The following is a 9,333-nucleotide window of genomic DNA, read 5'->3' as shown; positions in this document are numbered from 1 at the left end:
CATAGAGAGCCCCCATTTCACTCCCAATCCCCCCACCTCCACCGCACTGCCTCCTCATCCCCAACAAGGCGAAAACCCAGGGGAGGCCGAGGCACGCACCAGAGGGGACCTCACAGTCCCTCGTCCCGCACCCCGCAGCCCGGGACGCCCCCAGCCCCACCGAGGCCGCCGAGGCCGCAGGTACCCAGCCCAAGAAGGCCGGGCAGCCCGGACCGCAGGGACCAGCCTCGAGCCGCGGCGGCAGCGGGGCAGAAGGGCAGCCGCTCCCCCGGGACCCAGGACGCGGGCGGGCGGGAGGCACATACGCACGCACACGCGGAGAGAAACCAGGCTTACTGCGTGGGGATGCTCGCCCGCGCAGCTGTCTCGGCGGCGGCGGCCGCTGCCTGCACCGAGGCCGAAGCGCGGCGGTGGCAGTGGCGGCGGCGGCTGCGGACTGAGCCCCCTCCGCCGGGCGGTGGATGTAGGGCGCGGGAGGGGCGCGAGGGGAGGGGCGCACGCGGGGGAGGCGGGGAGGGAGGGTGGGGAGAGAGCAGGAGCGCGGGGGCGGGTGAGGCTGGCCCAGGGCGGGGCGGGGCGCGCGCCGGGCCCGGCTCTGCCCACTGCACTGGGGCTGCGTGCGGGGCGCGCGCGCGGGAGGCGGCCTGGCGGGCGCGGGGAGGGGGGCGGCTCTCCACGCATCCCACGCGCCCACGTGCCCCAGCTACTGGAGAGGCACGGCTGCTTCCCGGGCTCGGGCGCGCGGAGAGGGTGGCTGCGGGGACGCGGTGGCGGGCTTTTTCCCCAGGATCTGCTGGTATCTGAAGGCCGGGAGGAAGGCGGGTTGGAGGCGCGCGGGGCCACCTCCCACGCGCCGCGGGCCTTCGAGGCCAGAGGGAGTCCCAAGTCACTGCAGGCGATTGGGTCTGGGGAGGTGGGAGCAACAAAGACAGCTTAGTGAGGGTGGCGTCTCGCCTCACCAGGGACCTCGCTAACCTGCGCACTCCCTGCAAAGCGGCCCGGGTTAGGGGCGCACACCGTTTCGGCCCGCGACTTCGGAACCCGGTGGTTGGGAATGGCGGTGAAAGACCCACCGACGACCCCTCCCCTCAGTAACAAGCCGGAGGGAGCTAAAGAAGCCCCATCCATAATCCCAACGCCACCATCCAGAGCGTTTTAACGTCACTAAGAAAGCACCGATGGCAAAGCGGCGCGTGGTGTCTCATTCATTCACTCAGCATTCAGTTTACTGAGCCCTCACCATGTGCCAAGCACAGTGCCGGACGCTGGTGATAACAGCATTGTCTGCAGACTACCCTTCCTGCGCTGGGAGCTTGTAATCTAGTGTGGGAGACAGACAATAAAGAAGTGAGAAAATAATCAAATTTGGATAAAGCCTGTGCAGGAAAAGTGCAAATAGTGTGATTAGGAAAGGAGGAGGTGACGTTTAAGCTGAACCCTGAAAGATATGAAAGAGCCAGGTAAAAGCTTGCCAGAAATCAAGCCAGAAGGAGGGACCAAATCTTGATGCTTCTGAACTAAAAGGTGGTGATTGTGATTGGCGCCAGGAGAGTTGGGTAGAGTACCAGAATGTAAGGCTGGACAGGTTGACAGGGACCAGATCGTGGATTGCATGCTACTGGCAGGTGTAGTCTATGGACAGGCCACTTCATTCAAAAATCAATGGGAGGGCATTGATTGAGTGGCTCAACACCAAGGCGTGACATGGTTCAATTTATATTTAACTAAACTTTTGTCTTTTGGGATGATTGTAGATTGCATGCATTTGTAAGAAATAACACAGAGAGATCTGGGGTCGCCTTGCCCAATTTCCCCCAATGCAAAACTACACTACAAGATAACCAGAATATTGACATTAATACAATCTACTAATCTTATTTTGATTTCTCCAGTTTTACTTTTACTCGTGTGTGCGTGTGGTGTGTATGTTTAGTTCTATACAGCTTTATCACTGTGGCCTCTTTGCACCACCATTGTCAATGTATAAAACAGTTTCGTCATTGCAAGTTTCTCACCTGTTGTATTATAGCGATAAAATAGCAATAACCATCTCCTCAGTTCCCCTAGTCTTTCACCATTGGCAACCACTAATACATCCTCCATTTCTGTAAGTTTGATATTTAGAGAATGTTTTGTAAATTAATTCATACAATATTCATTTTGAGATTGGCTTTTTTCACTCGGTTTTGAGTCTCTTGAGATTCATCCAAGTTGTTGGGTGTTTCCATAGTTTGTTCTTTTTTTTTTTTTTTCCAGATCTGATTTACATTTTTAAAAGAACACCTTGGCTACTGTATGGAGAATGGTTCAGAGGAGATTAAAAACTGAAACAGGGAGATTAATTAGGAGGCTTTCTCGGTAGCTCTATCAAAGCTGATGGTGGTTTAGATTAGGGTGGTGCTGGTTGAGGGAAGTAGAAGGATTTGATGGAACAGGGTTGCAGAGGGAATTGGAGTTGAAGTAGAGACAGCATGGGGTAGACAACTGTTTCCAGGCCTTCCATTGTAAAGGGGAAGAAAAATGGAGCAGAACTGGAGGAGCGAGAAAGGACAAGAAACGCTCGGTGCGGTGGCTCACGCTTGTAATCCCAGCACTTTGGGAGGTCAATGCGGGCAGATCACGAGGTCAGGAGATAGAGACCACCCTGGCCAACATGGTGAAACATCATCTCTACTGAAAATACAAAAATTAGTTGGATGTGGCGGTGCATGCCTGTAATCCCAGCTATCTGGGAAGCTGAGGCAGGAGAATCACATGAACCCAGGAGGCGGAGGTTGCAGTGAGTTGAGATTGCGCCACTGCACTCCCGCCTGACAATGGAGCCAGACTCTGTCTAAAAAAAAAAAAAAAGAAAGAAAGAAAAAGAAAAAAAGGAAGGAAAAGAAAAGATTCCCTTCTCTCTTTGTGATTTGAGAGATGACAGCCTGTTTGTGAATAGCTTAGGGATAATCAGTAGGGAGGGGTGTGTGTGTGTGAGGCATGACAGAGGGTTTACTTTTTTTTTCTTCTTTTTTTTTTTTCTGAGACAGAATCTCACGCTGTCGCCCAGGCTGGAGTGCAGTGGCAAGATCTCTGCTCACTGCAACCTCCACCTCCCGGGTTCAAGCAATTCTCCTTCCTCAGCCCCCCAAGTAGCTGGAACTATGGGCGTGCAGCACCATGCTCAGCTATTTTTTGTATTTTTAGTAGAGATGGGTTTCATCGTATTGGCCAGGCTGGTTTCAAACTCCTGACCCTATGATCTGCCCACCTCGGCCTCCCAAAGTGCTGGGATTACAGGTGTGAGCCACCGTGCCTGGCCAGACAGGAAGACTTACTAAAGGAGTCAAGTCTCCTGCCTAGGCGAGATGGAATAAGGGCTGGATTCATGGGGAGAATTGGCCCTCGATCTGCCGAAAGTCATTCTTCACTGTAGGGAACACCATAGAGGTAGACCGTGATGGCAGGGGCGGGTGTAGGGGCAGTGGTGTACATAGATTCAGCAAACAGATCCTCATGACTCCTATTTGCCTTATGTTGCACAAACAAGCTGGCGGTCTCCCTTACCAGAAAACCAGCAGCATAAGCCCTTGTAAAGTCCCCTTCTCTACCCCTAGCACCAGGGCCCTGGGTTTTCTCTTTTCCCCTTCTAAACCCTCAGAAGCACTGAAATTTGGTCCTTCTAGACTGCAAGAGAAGTCCTGCTCCACTGCCTAGGAGAAGAGGAAGCCAATCTGACCCCACTCCATCATAGAAAGGCGCTGAACAATTTGCTCGGCCACAGACAACGCCGCAGCCCATACCAGCCCTGCACCCAGCCCAAAAGAAACAGCCAAGAGGCACCCATAATGGCAGGCCCTGGACACAGGACCTTCTCTCAAGGAAGCTTCTGGCTATTCTTTGGCATTCAACCAGTGTTAGTTGTGATTCATTCCTCTCAAGACTTTTTCCTTCCTCCCTCTTCTTTTATTCATTCTTCCTTCTTTTCTTTCCCCGTTGTCACCCTCACCCCCATCTCTGCTCAACTCCTACCTTCCTTCCTGCCTCCTCCGCTTCTTTCCTCCCTTCCTCCCTCATGCAGACATTGGTGATGCTCTAGGTACAGGCCATGCTGTCCTGCCTCCCACATTGCCCCAGTTTAGTCTGCGCCCAAGGCCAGCCCTGTCTGCCTCTTAACACTTCATCTCCTTGAGTCAGATGCAGTTTCTGTGCGTCATGGAAACAACATCGTTCCACTGAAAGCATGTAAGGGACTGTAGTGTGTGTTGCAAAACAAGCAAAACGAATAAAAGGAAAGGGGTTGCCCAAATTGTGAACTTGTGTGCTACATTGTGGTAATGTTTTCAGCATTAAGAAGTAAAAGAAATTAAATAGACTAAAATCAGGTAGTGTGATCTCAGATCTGATCTTTTGCATTTCTGTTTGAGTAAGGAAAAGGGCATGAGGAAAATGGCCTTCGATTTCAATAGAATTTAAAACAGTCTTGGAAGGAAATATGGAGCATTTATCAGCACACAAAGTAATCAAGTCCTTTACATTCTCTTCAAAAAGTACCATTAGAACTAATAATTCTACATTATTGCAAATGTATTATGTAACAGACAGTTTGTTTACATCATTTTATTTACTCTCATACTTTAGATACTTCACAGATGAGGAAACTGAATCTTAAGCAACCCGAACAATTCTGGAACCAGTATTTAAAACCAAGCAGCATAGTTCTAGAGCCCATAATCCAAACCTCTATACTGTACTTCCAAAACAGTGAAAGAAGAGTGTTCATCACTTTTATTACAGTCATTCAAGTGACTGCTTTTTTCAGGCAAGTGATTTTTCCCCCCAAAGTGGTGCTAAGTCCTTCATCTGACTTTGTCAATGGAACCCATAGGGAAGCAGTGGATCCATTTCATAATCATCACATGTCCCATCAATGGTGGAGCCCAAAACAACCCCCAGAAAACATGTCTACTTCTCCAGACAGCCTTACTCCTGCCTCTCCCCAGCCTATTAGGCTTTCAGTCCAGGATCTGGAAGGATCTCCAAAAACATCCTGTGCATTCCCCTCTTGACACCTTAGTTACTGCCAGTCCTTCTGCCTAGAAAAGTTTCAACCACTTCCGGGACATCTCAGTGTGATGTAGCAGTTCAATCTCAGTAGGTCCAAGGCTGAACTCTCCCCTGCCTGCCCCAACCCTGACCTATTTTTCTTCCCATATTACCTTTCTCCATTAATGGCACACCACCCACCCAGGTGGCCATAGTAAAAGTTTCTATTACTTTTGACTCTGTCTTTTTCACATCCCATAAGTTATCAAGTCCTAGAAATTCTACTTCTGAAATAGTGAAATCTCACTGTGGCTCTTTCAAGTCATTCCTGACCAACTCAGGCAGAATCCAGTTCTCCTGCAGCATTTGGTCATGCCGATACCACAGCAGGTAATCATGGCATACCTGGTCATTTCATGTGTCTGTTTTCCCCAGCAGATCATAAGCTCCTGAAGGGCAAGCAATGTATTTTCCTTGTTTATACTTCCAGTTTCTTAGAACATGGTAAGCATTAAATTATAGTAGTTTTTTGTTTTTTGAGATGCAGTTTCACCCTTTTGCCCAGGCTGGAGTGAAGTGGCGTAATCTCTGCTCACTGCAACCTCCACTCACCGGGTTCTAGGGATTCTCCTGCCTCATTCTCCCTTGTAGCTGGGATTATAGGCACCTGCCACCACGCCTGGCTGATTTTTTGTATCTTTAGTACAGACGGGGTTTTGCCATGTTCAAAATTCATTATGGTAAAATACAAACATATGCATAATAGAGAAAATAATGTAATGAACTTTCATGTACCTAACACCCAACTTCAAAAATTATCAACACATGATCTATTTCGTTTTATTTAGAGTTCTCCTACCATTTCCCTCTAACACACATACACCAGATTATTTTAAATCAATTGCAAAACATCGTATCATTCCATCCAGAAATACTTCATTGTATATTGCAAAAAGATAAAAACGCTTTTCTCCTTTTTATAACATAAGAACAATATCATTATCACACTTAGGAGCAGTTAGCTAAAATTCCTTAATACCAACAAATATCCACTCAGGATTCCGAATTCTCCAGATGTCTCCCAAATGTTGTTTTTACAGTTCATTTATTTCAACCAGGATATTTTTTGTGACATGTAAAATTCATATGAAATTCACATTTCAGTGTCCAGAAATAAAGTACTGTTGGAACACAAGTACATTCATTTGTTACATATTATCTGTGGTTGCTTTCTCAATACAGCAGTAGAGCAGAGTGGTTGTGACAGAGATCATGTGGTCCACGAAGCTGAAAATACTTGCTGTCTGCTTCTTCACCGAAAAAAGTTTGTTGATCCTTGATATAAACAGTTTCTATTTTGGTGACCTGATCTTCTGTTTAATGATAAGCATCTTTCCACGTCAAGAAATATCTTTTTTCTTATCATTTTTAATTGACATATAATCATCGTACATCATTGTATACCATGTATTTCAATACATGGTATATAATGTGTAATGATCAAATCAGGATACTTAGCATACCCATCACCTCAAATTGATATTTCTTTTCTTTCTTTCTTTTTTTTTTTTTTTTGAGATGGACTCCTGCTCTGTCGCCCAGGCTGCAGTATAGTGGCATAATCTTGGCTCACTGCAACCTCTGCCTCCTAGATTCAAGCGATTCTCTTGCCTCAGCCTCCCGAGTAACTGGGATTACAGGCACACAACACCATGTTTGGCTATTTTTTTTTTTTTTTTTTTTGTATTTTTAGTAGACACGGGGTTTCGCCATGGTGGCTAGGTGGGTCTCAAACTCCCGACCTCAGGTAATCCACCTGCTTTGGACTCCCAAAGTGCTGGGATTACAGGAATGAACCACTGCGCCCAACCTGATCATTTCTTTGTGTTGGCAACATTCAAATTGACTGAGAGCTTTTTGAAAATAATTGTTAACCATAGTCACCCTACAGTGCCATACAACACAGAACTTATTCCTCTCATCTAGCTGTAATATTGTTTGCATTAACCATCTTCTCACTACTACCTTTCCCCTTACCCTTCCCAACATCTAGTAACCACTATTCTACTCTGTACTTACATGAGATTAACATGTTTAACTTCCACATATGAGTCAGAATATGCAGTATTTGTCTTTCTGTGCCTGACTTATTTCACTTAACACAATGTCCTCCAAGCTCATAATGTTGCTGTGAATGACAGGGTTTCGTTCTTTGTTTACGGCTGAATAGTACTCCAGTGGGGTGTGTGTGTGTGTGTCTGTATGTGTGTACCGCATTTTTCTTATTCATTCATCTGTTGATGGACACAGGTTGATTACATATCATGGCTGTTGTTGCTGCAATAAAACTTGGGAGTGCACATTTCTTTTTGACGTATTGATTTCATTTCCTTTGGTTATATACCAAGTAGTGGGATTTCTGGATTATAGGCTAGTTCTATTTTTTATTTTTTGAGGAACTTCTATACTGTTTTCCATAATAGTTGTACTAATTTACATTCTCACCAACCATCTACAATAGTTCAATTTTCTCTGCATCCTCCCCAGCATTTGTTATTTTTGTCATTTTGATAATAACCATTCTAACTGGGGCAAGGAGACATCTCATTGTGCCAGCCACGATTTTTTAAGGGCCCATTTATTACATTTGGTTACTGTCTCTAATAAAGGTTCTTGGGTGAATGAATGGATGGGCGAATGAACTCTCTCTACCTTCTTTCACCCATTTCTCCCAAATTTTACCAGTTTTACAAAGTCCAAATTTTACCTGTTTATAAAGATCTCTTTATCTGATATTGGAACCTGCTCAAACCCTTTTGTCTCTCTCTCTCTCTCTTTCTTTTCTTTTTTCTTTGCTCTGTTTGTTTGTTTGTTTTGTTTTGAGTCGGGGTCTCACTCTGTCACCCAGTTGGAGTGCAGTGGTGCCATCTCGACTCACTGCAACCTCAGCTTCCCAGTCTCAAGCGATCCTCCCACCACCACGCTTTGCGTCTCTTTTTCTGTAGCACATGTCGTAACTCTCTCGCCCTTATTACATTTAATCTTTTATTAAAGATTTTATGAAGACAGCTTACCTCTCATGTAAAGTTTTCAGCTTCTCGAGGGTAAGTAAAATGTCTCATTCAGTATTGTGTATTAAAACCGAAGTTACTTTTGCACCAGCCTAATACCTAGTGGCACCAAGCATAGGGCCTTGCTCATATTAGACAACCAAATAAATTATTTCTAAGCAGAATGGAGTTAATAATTAAGACCAACATTCATAGCATCCTTTATCTCCCTCAGGTATAGTCTAAGCACCATGAGCCTTGAAATCTTGCAGACATGGGTTCAAGTCTACACTTGGCCTCAGCTGGTGGTGTGGCCCAGGGTAAGTTACAAACTCAGGTGTGTTCAAACATTTTCACTCACATGCTTCCTAAAATAATTTTGAAAACCTATGTGCCCCCACATCATTCAATTTAGAAATAATTTACTTGGTTGTCTAATATGAGAAAGGCCCTGTACTTATGCCACTAGGTACACAACAGTGAGTGAGACATTTTACTTACCTTACCATTCACATTACAATATAAGCTGATATCTCAACTTTTTCATCCCATGTTTAAACAGTTACAAAATGAAGTTATTTTGGGCGTAGAGTATATATTGACATTCTAAAATGATTACATCACTTTTTAATCCATCCAATTAAATTTAAATAGAGTAGTTGTTTCATACCCACCATTAGCCATTAAATATTATACATGATTAACTTCTTTAACAGTTGTAAATTTGACATTGCTCCTTTTTGCCTTAAAATCATGTCCCCATTCACTTCTTTTACATAATTTTGACTAATGTAATATATTTTACACGTATAAGTCTTTTTTTCATCACTCTATATACACCTCTGCAGTGCAAATATGTATAAAAATAAAATTTAAAAAATTATTTCACCATAAAGTTCTACGTGTTAAAAATAGTTTTCTAGGAGGTAGAGTATAAAAAAGTTTCCTGGATAGAGTTATCTGTAGTACACAATTAATCAAAATAACTTAAATATTTTACAAGATTTGAAAAATAAATGCACAACGTAAACTTTTTTGAAATGTACTTTTTAGAGATGGATAAAGTCTTTTTCCATGCATTTGTGGATAAATATTACTTATTGTTAGAATGAGACAGTGTTCTGTATCAATTTTATTTTGACTTTTTACATGTTTTAAAAATATTAAGGCTAAGAAGCTTTGTTCACATAAATAACTAGAAGGACGTGAAAGGAGCTTGTCTCACAGTGTTAACATACAAACGTTTGTATTGCTTCTG

At 44.5% G+C, this 9,333-nt stretch overlaps 1 protein-coding gene across 5 annotated transcripts in view; it reads right to left on the bottom strand.

The window, feature by feature from the left end:
- The window catches only part of FHL1 (four and a half LIM domains 1), a 62,512-nt gene extending 62,009 nt beyond the window's left edge, over positions 1-503 (bottom strand). For 3 of the 5 annotated variants that reach the window (XM_017514118.2, XM_017514131.2, XM_017514135.2), the window contains exon 1: positions 337-503. The gene's annotated coding sequence lies outside the window, so the exon portion shown is untranslated. Of the gene's footprint in view, positions 1-99; positions 311-336 lie in introns of those variants that run through there. The other 2 variants (XM_017514125.2, XM_017514120.1) reach the window with 2 other exon arrangements.
- Positions 504-9,333: the final 8,830 nt, after the last annotated feature.

This window comes from Cebus imitator, unplaced genomic scaffold (genome assembly GCF_001604975.1).
Source record: "Cebus imitator isolate Cc_AM_T3 unplaced genomic scaffold, Cebus_imitator-1.0 Scaffold517, whole genome shotgun sequence".
In the NCBI taxonomy this organism is placed as follows: domain Eukaryota; kingdom Metazoa; phylum Chordata; class Mammalia; order Primates; family Cebidae; genus Cebus; species Cebus imitator.
This window is presented reverse-complemented; position numbering and strand designations above follow the sequence as displayed.